The sequence below is a fragment of the Neoarius graeffei genome, chromosome 3, assembly GCF_027579695.1.
Source record: "Neoarius graeffei isolate fNeoGra1 chromosome 3, fNeoGra1.pri, whole genome shotgun sequence".
Lineage (NCBI taxonomy): Eukaryota > Metazoa > Chordata > Actinopteri > Siluriformes > Ariidae > Neoarius > Neoarius graeffei.
The window spans coordinates 51,428,065-51,446,176 of NC_083571.1; the positions used below are offsets into that span (position 1 = coordinate 51,428,065).

At 39.4% G+C, this 18,112-nt stretch overlaps 1 long non-coding RNA gene across 1 annotated transcript; it reads left to right on the plus strand.

The window, feature by feature from the left end:
• The first annotated feature begins 2,299 nt into the window (after positions 1-2,299).
• Positions 2,300-4,620, plus strand: LOC132882817 (uncharacterized). The gene is made up of 4 exons (XR_009654232.1): positions 2,300-2,382; positions 2,574-2,633; positions 3,721-3,789; positions 3,886-4,620. It is a non-coding gene; the product is annotated as an uncharacterized LOC132882817 (long non-coding RNA).
• Positions 4,621-18,112: the final 13,492 nt, after the last annotated feature.

Here is an 18,112-nt window from a genome sequence, read left to right on the forward strand (position 1 = left end):
GCTCAAGTCTCGTCAGTACCAATAACTTCATAAACAACAGGTCACGACTGTCCAGGCTTTTCTGATCTGAAACGCACCAAATCAAATCGAGACGAGAGAGAATAAAAGAGTTTGTGCCGCCTGGAAAACGAAAATCCTATCTAGCTAAGTGGCTTCGACTGTTGTTGCTTGATTACAGGGGCGTAGCACCAAATTTGGGGCCCCAGGAACCACCAATTCCGTGGACCCCCCCTCCCCCCTCCCCGCTGCAATTGCATTGATTCCTCAGAAAATATTGCACATGTACAGTTTTTTGTTTCATTTTCTTTATTCATAATATATAAAATTAACAACACCAGAGGCAGTACAACATTGAAGTGGGGACTCCTCAAAAAAGAACAAACGGCAGTCTGATTTCCACAATCATGAAAAGCTTTTTACAGCACAATTAAAGATAAGAAATAATGATTAAACTGACTGATCTTTTTTCTTTGAGAACATGGAAAAACAGAAAACAGGCTTTCACAAGTTGTAGGAAAAATTGTAATTTATATTCCACTAAATGCCCACTGACGGGTCTTCTTGGTGGTAAAATCACAGATGAGGTGCTTAAAGTCCAGTTGTCTTGCTAATTCACTTTCAATGGAGGGAAGGGCAAGGCTGTTTAATCTCTCCTGGCTCATTGTTGACCTTAAATAATTTTTCACCAGTTTCATCTTGCTGAATGCTCTCTCACCACCAGCAACAGTAACAGGCAGTGTACAGAAGATCCTTAATGCAATGCATATTTCACCAAAAATGCTTTGTAGCTGCAGGTTATATATCAAATTAAGGAGTTGAAGAGGGGACAGATTTGGAGGAAATGTGGCCCCATATACTGCGTGCAGGTGTAGCATCTCATTTTCAAATTCACCCGAGAGGTCTTTTGGGTATATTCTTGCCAGAGCTCTGCTTGTCAGTTTGATTCTATCACAGTATCATAGCCTACAAAACGACAGATTATTTCATTTCGAATTATTTGATTTATGCCACTATCACGGTGGTATGCAATTGAATGGGATAACCAGTTAGCTGTTGTTAATTTTCACATTTGGGCTCACCTTTCTTGGGAAAGAAATCAGTAAGCAGTTGCTTTCCTTCATCTTGTTTCCTCTGCCTTTCTTGCCTTTCTTTTCTTTTCTTAAAGCCTGATTTCTTCTTTGACGACATGATCCTTGTTAGCTAAGAACTGTCTGCTGCGTTTCATGCCGAAGCATGAAAAAATCCGTTGCGCATACAATCAAAAGTCCGCGAGAGGGCGGACTAAACCAATGTGCATTGATAATGGGGGTGTCTGATATAGGTACTATTTGCAGGCTGGGACATACATTTCAACCGATGCATTCCCAGAGAACATTGAATTTGCATGAAATACCAACATATATTGACATTATTGAGAAAAAAAAACGAAAGGGGAAAAAATAGACTCCTTTTGGGGATGCTAATTAAAATTGCACTGTTAATGATCATAAGCATTCCGGCACATAACTGTCAGTGACTGGCAAAATTAACTCCCCTTCTTCCCTCTTTCTTTTTCTCTCACTTGCTGACTTTCCAGAGCTGAGTTTGGTTTGTTTTAGTGTAGTAGACTTCTTCATCTTATGTCAATTTTCAGATTCCACGACTAATTGACAAACTGCCTGGCTGCGGAGTCGGACCTTGATGAGAACACTTCTCAGCTCTTATGTATCCCGCGGTGCTTAGCTGACTATCGCGAGGCTGCCGAATATGAAATGTTTCCAATGTCGGATATTTCAGCTTCGTTTAAAAATGATTATGTGGACTATTATTTTTAGACAAACAAATGAGAACAGGGGGATGCAAGCTGAATTTAGAATTTTCCACCGATCAAAGTCAGAACGATTTTCATCATATATTAATTTCACATTTCTGAGTGAAAAAAAAAAATACCGTGGGAAAAAAATGCCGAGGACATGACCTCGGTGTCCTCAATGGTAGTTACGGCCCTGACCACCACAGCTGACTAGATATTATTTTCATGGTGGATATTTCTTAACACATCAGTGACACTGACAAGTTATTTGAATGTTAATGGATGTGGCACTGCTACAAGTGAATCTGAGATTTTTAACTTCAGTGTTATGGTTGAGCTGAGAAACAATCCACAAACAAAAATATCTGGTCAGGAGTGATGCTGTGCTTCGACACTGACCTCTGATGAAGAATCAGGGGAAATTTAACATAAATTATGCTCTTTTCTTCTTAATATAGTTGCATGTTTTATACCACTTTGTTTTATGACTGTATGGGAGCAAGATATTCCTGTATGACCTCAGAGATAAAGGTGTGTGCATCTGGAAGGGAGGTCTTTGTGTGGCAGCATTTCAGCTGCGTACAAGCCATGTAGATACACGCTGCAAAATTCAATACACCCAGACACATATACCCCTCTCTTTATTACCTCCAGTCATTTTTCACATACACAAGTGTCTAAGAGTGCACGTATTGGTGCACTTTCAAAAAATAAAATAAAATAAATAGGTAACTCATGTTACTGATAGTAGTCATGGTGTTGATGTACTTACATTAACTAGGAAATTGCAAGTGAGAAAAGGAAGTGTGTGTTAATTTCTACCACTCACCACTGAATTCAGGTAAGAGAAAACTTCAAACCATTCATGATTCAAAATGTGTTGTATTTTTCTGAATATAAATATTTACTTAAATTAATTTAAAAATAATCATTTTTTATATTTTTCAATATTTTTGTTATAATGAAAGCTTATTTAGGCTTTGTAATAATTATTTCACTGATTCAATTTACCTCAATTTACCTTGCATTTTAATGAACAAATTTACTCAAATCTAATATTCTGGGAATCTAAATATTATAGACAAAGGATTTATTTATATTTTCTGAAATTATGTCGCAAATCTTGCTGATTGTGAAACAAAGAACAACATCGAGTTTATTTCAGTCCGCTAATTTGATTGGATAAGTGCCATTCCATAGATGCTGGTATTTAGTACAACAGCACTGTTACATTTCACTGTTTGTGTCACTCAGCTTGTCTGTTCCCCACATACATTTCCAATTATAGCAAAAGATCTTTACATTGAAACTGATAATACACTCACTATGGGCTGTTAGTCACTCTTAGCATCTCATGGCAATCTGCAACAACCTATCCAGCTGTGGCTTCATTGGGAAATATTTTAGCTGACGTAGCAAAAATAAACAAAATATTTAGCCATATTGTGTCTGAAATGTAAGTTACTGAATAATAAGTTCTTGTTTTGAGAACTTTTCTATCAAAGCAACATCACATTCACAACAATGCTGTTGTACTGAGTATTCACACGGCTGATTACCTGCAGCGAAATCACAGTCACACTGTGTCATATTCAGTACAACAGCACTCTTTTTCATGTGATATTACTTAATTCACTGGTTAGTGTGAATGCAGTTTGATAGCATTTTACCAAAATGTTATGAACTGAATGTTTCTTAAATATGTTTCATTGTGTCATGTCAAATAACCATCGATGACTTTAACAGTTTTTAATGTGTAGAAGCCTTTATGCTTTCTGTAGTAGACCATAATAGTTTTGTTAATAATCATTTGTCCATTTACTTATTTATTTTAACTCAGCCAGGAAAGGCATGTAATGTAAAATTTTACATGACATAATATGTAAAATTCAAAGAGCAGCATTTTTCCCCATGTCAATTTCATCTAGGTTTCCTTGTGGTGCATCCTTCTCGTGGCTTCAGCAGATTTTCATCTCAGTGGCCTGTCTGTGACTTTAGTAAGTGGCCGTTATAAACTTGTAGAAACCTTGCACTTTATACACCCATAAACTACACAGTACACACTCTGTCTCACTGTGATTTTGTTTTTCAAGGCTGTTCTGCTACGATACCACTTCACACCTTGTGATCATGGACGTCAGATATTCTGAGGACTATTATAACCCAAGTAACTACAGATATCCTGGGGCACCGTATTCAACCATTCGTCCTCCTGTTTATTATGATGCCCTGATGATCAGCATCTCCCTCGTCGCTGGTGTGTGTGTAAGCCTGCCAGCTTTGATTTGGGCTCTTCATGTTCTTTACACTCTCCACAAACAAGGAGGCCAAATTTCAACCTTCATCATCCTCCTCATCATCAATGACTTGGCTGAGCTGCTCACGAGTGCAATTATATCAACATATTTAATAGACAGCCTTGTAAAGTCCAGTGCTACAAGATCTTTCAATTCTTCCATTGAAGCGTATTTGACAGATATCAGGATTTTTATTCATTTATTTATTACATTTAGAATCTGTGGTCTTTTCCTCCACCAACTTGTGGCTCTGAAGAGCGTGCTTTCTCTCAAACACCAGCTCTGCTCTGCTCATGTCTTCTCTCCTCTCTGCTCCACCATTTCCTGCATCATTCTGTGGCTGATTGTCTTTGGATTGCAGTTCATAAATATGTGGTTCAATGTGATTTTTAGCTTTTTGCCTTGTTGCATTTTAGTCATCACATGCATACTCACTTGCAAAGCCTCTCCTGCATCTGACCACATCAAGCCCAGCTCAGCAGTGCTGATCGTTTCCACATTCACACTTATCACTTTCTGCACAACAGCTGGCCTTGTGCTTATCTTCAAATTTAACTCTGGTCCATTTTACTTTTATAAACCAGAGTCACATCTCTCAGTCTATTTGATCAGAGTGATCTCAGACCCCCTGCTGTGTGTACTGGTCTGTAAGGAGCAGCTCAGGGTTCATAAACAGCAAACTCACACAGACATGAACACTGATCAGAGATCAGTTTGAGGTGAAGACCTGAGTCGATGAAGATATCAGAAAATACCAGAAATGTTCTTATGGTTGTCATCATCAGGCAGCTACCTTCTTGAGAATTGTGGATAAAATGGCAGTTTGTAAATGAAAAGAGAAGTGAAAAATCTATGACATATCAAACAACAGCAACACCAGGAAAGAATCTTGTGTGTGTGTGTGTGTGTGTGTGTGTGTGTGTGTGTGATTGTAACTGTCTACATTACAACATTGCAAATATTACAGCAGATATTTGCACCACTGGAACTTAAGCTCCCTCAGAGCCAAGATTGAATATAAATTTCCATCAAAATACTGCTTTTAATTTTTAAAATTTTATTATTCTGCACATACAGTATTTATTCTTCCTCAGTGACTGGGATTATATCTACATTAAATTTTTTTAGTTAATCATAGGGCAGGGAGATGGCTTAATTTGGGATTAGGGGACTCTTGATATGTTTTTTTAATTGTGTCAACAATGTGTGTACAGTAGAATTAATTCCATGTGCTTTATGGAAATTTTCACATTACCTTCATGGAAATTATGATTATTGTGTTTTAATTAACTTCAATTAACCACAATTGCCTGGCCAGATATTAATTCTTATAATCTTATTCTGCTTGCTATTCACACCGATTAATAGCAGTCCTTAGTGCTTTTAGGAACAGCATTTTCTTTCATCATTTGCAATTCTTCCTCACTTATAGTGACCGAGCGATTGGCCAACATTTTACTGAGTTGCTTGAGGTGATTATTGAGAAATAGTCTGAATTTCTCAGTCAGTGCACACAATCTTCTTTTATCGCTTGTGTATTTCTACTAACACCAATTAATTTGATGTGGATGCCAAAAAATAAACATTTTATTTTACGATAGCGATGTATTTTTTATCACTGTAAGACGTGGCTTACTCCTTCTAACACAGTTATACCAACTCCCCCTGATTATTGCTTTCAAAAAGATGTGGAATTGTAACAAAAATAGATTTGCTCATTGGGGGATAAATGTTGATATTTCACATCAAAAATAAAATCAGAAAATGTATAGAAGAGGATTGTATATTCAATGCTTGTGTAAATTGCTGCTGTTATGAAGGACATCCAGTCAATAAACTGCTGTGTAAAAATGGTGTTGCACTTGAAGAAACCTGAACTAATTTTACTGATGTGTTGAAATTATTATTTGCTCAGGACACAATGCCAGAAAAGATTCACCAATTACAGTCATTACATCTTGGAAAAAAAGGGGAAAAAAGTTTCACAGGTTTGTCACATTGGACTGCACTGGTAGCTCAGAGATTTACGTTCAAACTTAACAAGGTTTTTAACTCTCAGCCGCTCAGTTCTATTCTTGATGGTATTGTACCACACGTAAGTTGTTTGTGATAAAATCATCTTCTGAATAAATAAACATTAGCTGTTGCTCAAGAGCATAAAGAGGTTACAGTGATCCCCAGAACACAACAAGACACAGAAGAGTTAAAAAAGTGTATTTTATATAAAAAGGAGAAGAGATGTAAAAGTAGAAAAACAAAACCAAACAAACAAACAAAAACAACAAAGTAATTGAGTCAGGTTTGGCTATAATTTTCGAGCAGTTGTCGTGTGGTTCAGTGAGGGACCAATAGGCTTTGGATCAACTGCAAAAAAGTAGCAACTGAAGATTATTTTTATTATTATTATTATTCCCACTGCATTACTAGTTATTCTCTTTTGTTCTGAGTGTTTTAAAATGCATCAATGACAACAGCTCTTCGCAACATTATAATCATTTACCATTTAATGTCACTGATGCAAAGGGCAGATTAATGACGGTGTTTTATTTGAAACATAAACCCACAAATTCAGCAAGTATTTCATGCAGTAAATACCACATTACATTAAAAAATATATTTTAAAACTTAAATGAATTTAAAATAAATTAATTTTGCAGAAATGGAAGTTGATAAATGAATAAAATAACACATGGATAATAATCTCATCTCATTATCTGTAGCCGCTTTATCCTTCTACAGGGTCGCAGGCAAGCTGGAGCCTATCCCAGCTGACTACGGGCGAAAGGCGGGGTACACCCTGGACAAGTCGCCAGGTCATCACAGGGCTGACACATAGACAACCATTCACACTCACACCTACGGTCAATTTAGAGTCACCAGTTAACCTAACCTGCATGTCTTTGGACTGTGGGGGAAACCGGAGCACCCGGAGGAAACCCACGCGGACACGGGGAGAACATGCAAACTCCACACAGAAAGGCCCTCGCCGGCCCCGGGGCTTGAACCCAGGACCTTCTTGCTGTGAGGCGACAGCGCTAACCACTACACCACCGTGCCGCCGGTATGGATAATAATAATAATAATAATAATTGTTGTCTTCATTGTCATCATCATTTCCATTGCATATTTTTCACCCTCAAGTCTAAGGCTTTAATAAGTGTTTAAAAAATGATCATAAGTATTTTGATAAACATCATCAGCACTTATACCTCTGAAAAAAAGAACACAACAACAAAATAAAACTATGTTTAATTGATTATAACTATATATATATATATATATATATATATATATATATATATATTTACTTGGATTAGACTCTAATACACTGATACTGTATATCAGTTTATATAAAAGTGTGAGTAAAATGAAATATTTCGAAAAACACCACGATTTCACAAAAGTTGAATCACAGAATCAGCAGTTTAAAGACATGTGGTTAAGTTAACATGGGGCAGCCTTCGGCTGAGGCGCCCTTGAGTGAGGCACCTAACCCCAACTGCTCCCCGGGCCCTGTTAGCATGGCTGCCCACTGCTCTGGGTATGTGTGAGTGTGTGTGTTCACTGCTTCAGATGGGTTAAATGCAGAGAGGAATTTCACAAGTATACATGCGATGAATAAAGTTCTTTTTCTTTCTGACCAATAGGATTCAAGAATTCAGCAGTGGTGTGGTATAAATGACACATGATACCATCTTTCTCTTTTCCTCTTTCAAATTTTTATTCCATCTTCTACAGGCTTTCACTCACAGATGAAACATTCTGTTCGGTTTAAGTTCAATCCAGGTTACCAGAGTTCTGCACAAAACTGTGAGTTATTTCACATAACAGTGATTTTTTAAATGAATGACTATTTGTAGACAGGATATCAAATCCTGATTAATTATTTTCAGAAATATGTTGCAAACAGTATTGATGAAATTGCATTGTGTTGATGTTTCGAATGCCAGATTTTTTCAGCTATTAGAAAACAACTTTTGATTTGTCCAGCTCCATTTGTACTTAGTTACATTATGAAGGTTTCATTGGTCTGCTTGTGTAGTGTGATGTGAATGTGGAGGTGAAGTGTTTGGAAGTTATGCAAAACAATTTATTTTAAATGACAAAAAAATAAACTACTTTTAAATGAATGCTCTTATTCTGGAACATTAAAAAACATGGGCGTTTTGACTAATATATACACACACATTTGGACACACCTTGTAATTCATTGTTTTTTTTCTCTTTATATTCATTAAAAGACACTTCATGTTTTAAAATTAGACTGTCATTTCTCTTTATTTAGTTGAGCGGCTCTTGACGACATAAAAATTAATGCCGTTGTGGAACAGGGCTATTTACTGGATTTTATTATTTACTATTTATTAACCGGGCGGCACGGTGGTGTAGTGGTTAGTGCTGTCGCCTCACAGCAAGAAGGTCTGGGTTCGAGCCCCGTGGCCGGCGAGGGCCTTTCTGTGCGGAGTTTGCATGTTCTCCCCGTGTCCGCGTGGGTTTCCTCCGGGTGCTCCGGTTTCCCCCACAGTCCAAAGACATGCAGGTTAGGTTAACTGGTGACTCTAAATTGACCGTAGGTGTGAATGTGAGTCTGTGTCTATGTGTCAGCCCTGTGATGGCCTGGCGACTTGTCCAGGGTGTACCCCGCCTTTCGCCCGTAGTCAGCTGGCATAGGCTCCAGCTTGCCTGCGACGCTGTAGAACAGGATAAAGCGGCTAGAGATAATGAGATGAGAATGAGATGAGACTGTTTATTAACCTCAAATGCATTAAGAAGGCAAGAAGTTACACTAATTAACTTTTGATTCGGCACACCTGTTAATTAAAATGCATTCCTGGTGACTACCTCATGAAGCTGGTTAAGATAATGCCAATAGTGTGTAAAGCGGCCTCAAGGTAAACACTGGCAACTTTGAAAAATTTTAACTATGAAATATGTTTTGTGTTTTTAATGTTTTTTTTCTTTACCACATAATACCATATATGTACCATATGTTATGTCATAGTTTTGGTATGTTTTCCAGGTAAACATATTGTGTGACTCCAGTTTGGTTTTCAGTCAGTTATTTTCCTCTGGGTCATCAGTGGTGTTGGTAAGTGTTGTAACTGAAATACAAACATAATTCGAGATATAAGTATAATTGTAGGGCGGCATGGTGGTGTAGTGGTTAGCGCTGTCGCCTCACAGCAAGAAGGTCCTGGGTTCAAGCCCCGGGGCCGGCGAGGGCCTTTCTATGTGGAGTTTGCATGTTGTCTGCGTGGGTTTCCTCTGGGTGCTCCGGTTTCCCCCACAGTCCAAAGACATGCAGGTTAGGTTAACTGGTGACTCTAAATTGACCGTAGGTGTGAATGTGAGTCTGTCTCTATGTGTCAGCCCTGTGATGACCTGGCGACTTGTCCAGGGTGTACCCCGCCTTTCGCCCGTAGTCAGCTGGGATAGGCTCCAGCTTGCCTGCGAACCTGTAGAAGGATAAAGCGGCTAGAGATAATGAGATGAGTATAATTGTAAAATTATTGTACCATAGCACTTTTGAATTCTTAAGTTTGATTGGTAAAGATTTTTGATTAATTTTCTGTATTGTAGCTCTGATGATAGTTCTGACTATAATTCAAATCACAGTTTATATTAATGCGCTCCTTTTAATCCATTATCATTTCCATAGTAACAGCTCTTTCACAGGGACCTGTATGTAGTACATTCTACATCACTAACAGTTAATGATAAATTAATAAAAGAAAGTTATGTCATTCAAGAAAGAAAAATGTAGTTATTGATATGGTGAATGAGACATTTATTTAACATTAATGGAAACAGTTTTCAGTGTCAGGGCTTTGTAACCATGGGAAAATCCACAGGACAAAGACAAAGACTGCTTTACAATTTCTCTGGAGCATGACAAGCTGCATTTTCTGTTTTATTAACTTAAAACCAGAGAGAAAACAGAGGCTGCTGAGGGAATGTTTGTATATAGCGATGATAACAGAAATGTACAGGATGTAGTCATGTGGACTTTCCACAACATGAAGTAGAAATAAAAATGTCTAAAAATAAGACATACCTTTCTTTTGCAAATTTAAAATGGTAAACACTGCAAACTGCTGTGGTGTAAATGCAATAAAACACTTCTGAACATACTTTTGATAAAAAGTCATCAGCTTCATGTCATGTTGGTCTGTTTCAGGACTTAAGTATTGATTATTTATAACCGGGTGTTCCAAAATGTTTGATTTCTTACACATACCATACTTTATTACAGCACAAAAAGAAGCAGAAGAGAGAACAAGCCATGGACATGTACGACTGTTACCCACATTCTCCCAGATGGTATTTTTATGAAAACAAAATTATCCGTTATTCCATCTTCTTCATCACTGGTGTGTGCGCGGGTTTTCCAGCTCTGCTTTGGGCTTTCAGTATTCTGTTCCAACATCATAAGAGTGGAGGTGGAATCTCCTTCATTGCCATCTTCCTCCTCCTCAGTGACCTGCTGGAGCTGATTCTGAGTCCAGTTTTAATGTACATTTGCGAAGTAGACAATATTTGTATAATTTTGAGAGAACTGTTATTTGGATCGAGGCTCTGTGGGCATCTACTTCACCAGCTGGTGGCATTTGAAAGCATTCTTACTCAAAAATATCCATCACTTGCTGTTCTTTTCTCCCCAGCCTGCTCTGTTATCCTATGCATCTTTGTGTGTGTGTTAGCAATTGGGTTCCAGTTCCTTCCAAGAGACTTGCTTGATATAAATGTATTTTTGTGTGTGTTACCTGTAATTGTGTGTGTAGTCACCTGTATAGTGACTTGTAACGCCTCTGCTGACACCAACCAGGCCACAGACAGGAAGCCAGGCGTGTTAGTGCTAAGTGTTGCCATGTTTACGCTGATCATTTTATATGTGCCGTTTTACTTGCATTGTGTTTTTTATCTACCTTTTATGTTTGAGGTTCTGGTGAGTATGAGGCTGATTTCAGAGCCCCTCCTCTGTGTTCTCGTCTGCAGGGAAAATCGCAGACATCCCAAGTCTCCTGGAAGTTCCGGGAGTCTCCCGCATATTGATAGCGGCTCCCTGCTGCCCGCAAACCGGAGAATATCTCCCGGAATCTAGAGCAAGAGCGCGCACGCGCAACACTAATGTCTGCATCGCGCATGTGCCGGAGCGTGAGAGAGACTGCGTGTGCGCCTGTTCCTGTAGCGCATGCTCGACAAAGAGCATCCTGATTGGCTTATTTTGCTGAGTCAACCAATCAGCTTTTTTTTTGGGGGGGGGCATAGATATAAGACTAGATAGATATAAGACTAGATAGAAGACTAGATGCCTCGTCCCCGGTGCCCGTCAACGAAGTCGAACGTCCGCACATGGCGGCCATCTTACCTCAGACAGCTGGCTTACCCATTACATTGTGTTGGTAGCGATATGTACTTTTCAGATGACCGTAACTTCCTCAAATTTCAATCGATATTCAAATGGTTTGGTTTGTTATATTAAAAAAAACAAACGGAAGTATGTATTTATGATATTAATGATGAATAATCATTTTATGTTTGAAAAAAAATACATGCTGAAATTCCTATGCTGTGAGAAGCCTAACACTGCATACTTATGGATAACTGCGGCCTTAGGACAAATAACCATACAATTTATTTCCAATTTTTAGGGAAAATATTTTTACATGTGATAGGGCTGTAGGGGAAGCTAAAGTTAAATAAACAGCTTACTCACTTCTGAAACTTCAGAAATACTTCATCCACCTCAAAAACCTAATGCACTCACAGCATAGCATAATAACAAATGCAAACTCACATCATAGCATAATAACAAATGCACTGTCCGAGTAAGTAATAGTATAAAACAGTGACAGCGACTCACGGTAGTTTGTGACAAAAAAAGCCCGGCTGCTCATATCAGGAACTGTATTGGACATTATTTCACTAAGTAAATAACGCTACCGATTATCCTTAAAAAAATGATGTATTATCTTACTGGTGAAAGGTGATCCCGCATGCCCTACTTTCCAGACATCGCCGGTTCGAGCAACCGAAAGCCGCGCAGAAGTCTGGCATCTCGTCACAGTCAGTAATTTAATTTCCTCTAGAAATCATAATGTAAGTTGTTTTAAATTAACCAACCCGAAAATGAAAACCATGTGCAAGTGCAACTTCAGTTATTGAAAATATTATCTCATGACCTTCCATGTAAAATTACTTGGTGCTACGAGCTAGCCTAGCATGAAACACAACCTTGACAAAGCTGCAGTAAGTCGTTTTGAAGAGAAAAGGTACGATTTTAGCATGTTCAAGCACCCAGAATTACAACCACATTAATAATGTTTTAAGAAATCAAACCATTTGTATATACGTCAAAATTTCGGCGAGATAAGAGTATAAACATTTAAGCATCTCAATGGTCTTACCTCATTGTACCGCAAATTCTGTGGAAAAGCTTGCCTGTGGTAAGATGGCCGCCCTGTGCGGACGTTCTGGAATACGCGGTGAGGCATCTAGTCTTCTATGTATATCTGGGGGGGGGCATGACTTTTTTTCCCATCGGGGGGTCACGGTACCTCCCTGAAACGAGTTTCTGCAGGTTGGGATGTCTGAAATCGTTTGGTTCAAACCAAAGCATGTTCAGTGTTGCCAGATTGGGCGGTTTTGAATTCTACTTTGCGGGCGAAAAATGGTTCGGGCTGGTTGACAAAAATTTGACGTTAGTTCGGCGGGTTTTTATCAGATGTTTATAAATATTTCGCACCAACATTCTGTGTGAGAATGCAGCCAGAGACACTTATAGCCTTAGAAGGACTTTGATGCAGCACATTCTATGTACTATCTACGTCCACTGGTCTACATCCAATCCAATCCATATTAAACACTCCTGTGACCCAATCAGAGCAGTCATAATATTCTGCGTGTGCGTCACCTACTGGTGCATGTAGGATTCAGAACACAGCAGATGATTGCAAAGTTATAATCTGATTCAACCATACAGAGCCGAGTACCAGACAGCAGATTTTTCACCTCCAGCACTGACGGTCTCATGTTGCCATTTAGAAGTTGTTTGCATTGTTGTTTGATTTACAAATAGTATACTGGTCTTTAGCTGCATATTTTTACTTTACAAGATAGGCATCGAGTACATTTTACATTTTGGGCGGTTTTAAGTGCATTTTGGCGGGTTTTGAACATATTTTGGGCTGGAAAACGTCAGCAGTATCTGGCAACACTGAACATGTTTTGCCGCACAATGAGAGATCCCTTATTTACTGGTTGGTGATGAAATGAATTATATATATATATATATATATATATATATATATATATATATAATGTTATTTACCAGCTGGGAGGTCCGACCTTAAGCTGGTAAATAATATATATATTTTTTTTTTCTTTCCCAAATTCTCACAGCAAACGAGAGCGCCCGAAAGGGAGAGCCGAGCCACCATTTTGAATCCTCATTCACGGCTGTAATGTAAATTGCTTTCTCCTCGGTATACAAGTGCACTTCCATGGCAGGAAAAAAAAAAAACTACATTTTGCTGCCTATGTAGTCCCCTATTTATACAAAATTGAGTCATTCAGGATTCAGCCATGTTTTTGCTCAGCATTACCAACCATTACAGGTTTAATAAAAAAAATGTTAATGAAATAATTTAATTTTTTTCGCGGTCCGGTTTCCATCAAATCCTCTGCTCTGATTGGCTGGCGAGCGGGTCCGTATCCTACGATACAGACCCCGGTTATAGACCTCTGGCGACTCGCTCGTTCACAACAACAACAAACACAGTAGCAATTTTTGTCAACATTTATTTTCACATTTCTCAGGAGAATATCATTAATTTTACATCATGGATAGTGATAACGACAGTCTTCACAGCAAAAGCGAGTTTTAAAAACATTTAGGAGAAAGCTAAAAGCCTTGGCTGAATCCTGAATTACTCAATTTTGTATAAATAGGGGACTACATAGGCAGCAAAATGTAGTTTTTTTCCTGCCATGGAAGTGCACGTGTATACCGAGGACGAAACCATTTGCATTACAGCCGTGAATGAGGATTCAAAATGGCGGCTCGGCTCGGTTTTCCCTTTCAGGCGCTTACGTTTTCTGTTTAGAATTTTGTAAATAAAAAATAAATATATTATTTACCATCTTAAGATCGGTCCGTATGGTGAAATACCGTGACCTCGGCCTTGAATACTGACCTCAGCCCAGAGGGCCTCGCTCAGCACTTTCAAGACCTCGGTCACGGTATTTCACTATACGGACCTCCCAGCTGGTAAATAACATATATTTATTTCCAGGAGAAATGAAATGTTACTGTTTAAACTGTTCATGTTTATTGTTCATGCAATAAATATAAAACAACAATATGATATTAAATATTTTGGTATATAATATTACATTAAATGTCACTTCTATTGCTCTTTTTTCCACATTTGATGGCTTCTAGTTTGATGGTTCCTTTGTAAGCTTTTGCTTTACCACAAATATGCAATACGTATTCTGACGTTAATCTGTCTGTGTTAAATTGCCATAATAAACATTGCTGTAAGTCCTGTGTGTTATTCACTGCATGATATAAGAGGCTAAAGTCTAAAAATATATATATATATATATATATATATATATATATATATATTTAACCCCCTGATCAATGAATTGCAGGGCATTGTTTTATTTGGTCAGGATGTGAATATACCATTTCTGGAATATACCTTGAAATGTGGGCTGGGTGGTCAGCCAAATGCCAAAGTAGACTTCATTTTCATAAATTACTGTGTGGGGGGTTATAAAATAAAATATCTGTATCGATGTGTTTCTGACCCACATTCCTCATAATTATCTGCTTTAATACTTTACAAGTTACACTTGTATGCGGACTGTCAAAGCACTTATTCCAGTGTTTATGGAGGTTGCAGCAGTGGTACTGCAGGTTTCATTTATTTAACATATCATTTGGGGACCATTATTTTCACACTCTTCTAATGTGCACCCAATAACATTTTATAAAGGTGTTAAAAAGAAGGAATACAACAACAAAAGTCACCAAGAATGTTGTTACTGGAAATCAGGAGTTCAGTCTGTGGTGCAATTTATCCTGCAGTATTTTGAAAAATAAGGATTAATGTCAGGCTTTTCTCACTTACTTTGCATAATTTGACATGTGTCTTGGGAGTCTCATAGCATTGTTCTGCCAAAATCTTCACTGAGTCTTTCAGCTTTTTTTACCTGGTACTTCAGGATGAACTTCTTATACTTCAGCTGACCACTGGACTCGAGAGCAATCTTTGCTCTTTCCTCGGCTTCAGCCTGAGAGTCCTGGAAGCTCAGTGAATAAATAAAAGCTTTATTTACTTCTACACACGTTCATTTTGAAGGGCAGTATCATCACCCATGAAAATAGCTGAAAGGTTTATATGTTACAATGTTTAGAGACTGTTCACTATTACCTAACAGATTTTCTGAAATAAAAACTGAATAATAGTACACATCGACTGACCAGATCAGTTCCTCTTCAGTCACAACATGGCAAAGATGATTTTGTGGAGCAATTCAGTTTTGGGATATGGATTCTCCTCTCAAAGACCACTTTTTCTTTCTTTTTTGGCCATGGTGTGATGGTGTCACAAGAAAAACACAACTGAAGGCATATGAACATGTCAACCAAAAGAAAACTATAGCACATCATCCGTTGTGCGGGTCAACAAAGGGCATGTCTCTCAGTGACCAGCCAGGCTGAGGTTGGCGAAAAGCATGCTACTGACTGTGACAGCTTGTCCCTGTCCTCCAACCATCTGGTAATGAGAACTCAAAATGGAAACAAGTTATTGTAACAAGCATAACAGGTTAAGAATAGCATTCATCAATGTTTGAACACTGCATGATGATATCAAACTAGCAACGATCATCAAGGTTACAGAGCCACTTGGTATTGATGCATTAGCCCTGCAGGAAGTGAGACGCATGGGAAAAGGCAGCTTTGAGCTTGATGATGACTCAATGAAAGGACGGCAAATCATCTGGAATGGATACGACTGTAAAAAGGAGCCTGGTGTAGCCATACTATATGCTCCTTATGTGGCAATGGATGAGTACCAAGAACACCTGAAAGGTAGAATTATATCTACTACTGTTATCATCAAAGGGATGCATCTTGCACTACTGAATTCATATGCGGCAACAGACAAGGCTTCCGAATCATCAAAACTGTTGTTCTATCGTTGCTTGACAAAGGAAAAAAAAAAAAAAATCAACAAAAATTGTTCCAAATTCAAACAGATAATTTTAGGTCATGTCAATGCCACTATCTCTTCAAAGAGTAAGGATTCCAATGCATGGGACTCTGTTCTAGGTCACAACAACTCTGACAGAGTAGAAAATAATGATAATGGAGAAAGATTCCTTACCTGGTGCCATCAAAATCAATTGATTATGAACACAATATTTAGATGCAAATGGATCCACCATGGAACATGGTTTGATCCTGAAACTTGGAAGTGGAAACATGTAGCTGCAGATTCTTTGGGTGGGTGTGTGCTTTGCTGCTCTGATGGCCTGAGACAGTTTGGCCCTAGCTGCTCTCAGGGCCACACTGTCACCCGCTCTGAAGGCAGCATCTGGGGCCTCAGTAGTGTACACACCTCTGCAGTAATCCACGGCTTTTGGTTGGGGTGACTGGTGATGGTCTTAGAGACAGTAACATCATCAATGCACTTGCTGATGTAACTGGTCACTGATGCTGTGTACTCTTCTAAGTTAGTGCAGTCACCATTGGCTACAGCCTCCCTAAACATGTCCCAGTCAGTTCTCTCAAAACAGTCCTGGGAGAGCAGAGATAGCTCCTTCTGGCCAGGTTTTCACCAATCTTAGAACTGGTTTGGAGCATCTGACTAGCGGTCTGTATACTGGAAATAGCATAACAGAGATGTGGTCTGAGTTGCTGAGGTGGGGCGGGGCTCCACACGGTATGCACCGGGAATCTCATCTCATCTCATTATCTCTAGCCACTTTATCCTGTTCTACAGGGTCACAGGCAAGATGGAGCCTATCCCAGCTGACTACGGGCAAAAGGCAGGATACACCCTGGACAAGTCGCCAGGTCATCACAGGGCTGACACATGGACACAGACAACCATTCACACTCACGTTCACACCTACGGTCAATTTAGAGTCACCAGTTAACCTAACCTGCATGTCTTTGGACTGTGGGGGAAACCGGAGCACCCGGAGGAAACCCACGCGGACATGGGGAGAACATGCAAACTCCACACAGAAAGGCCCTCACTGGCCACGGGGCTTGAACCTGGACCTTCTTGCTGTGAGGCGACAGCGCTAACCACTACACCACCGTGCTGCCTGCACCAGGAATGTTTGTGTAAACAAGATCCAGCGTGTTCACCCCTCTCATTGCAAAGTCCACATACTGATGGAATTTAGGGAGCACTGACCTGAGATTTCTATTGGCCCTTTTCCACTACCCTTTTTCAGCTCACTTCAGCTCACTTCAGCCCGACACGGCTCGCGTTTCGACTACCAAAAACCAGCACGACTCAGCTCGCTTCAGCCGTGCTTAGCCCCTAAAACTCGCACCGTTTTGGAGTGGGGCTGAAGCGAGCCAAAGCGAGCTGAGTGAGGCTGGGGGCGTGAGCAGACACTCCCCTGTGCACTGATTGGTGAGGAGGAGTGTCCTCACATGCCCACACACGCCCCGCGAGCACGCTGGGATCTGTAAACACCGTAAACCTGGAAGAAGAAGAATTACGAATTACGAGAATTTCTGAAGCCTTATGCGCCTCGCCTCATCTATATGCTCTTGCCAGTATCTGTTGGCGTTGTCGGTGACAACAAGCCACAGCACCAAGACCAGCAACACTAACGACTCCATGTCCTCCATGTTTATTGTTTACTATTCGGGTCGTGAGACTACCGCTTAAAAGCTCACTGATGTCACTGTTTGCGCTGCTTAACGACATCACCTGACGTCCACCCACTTTCGCTAACTCCACCCAATGTGTCCACCCACTTCCAG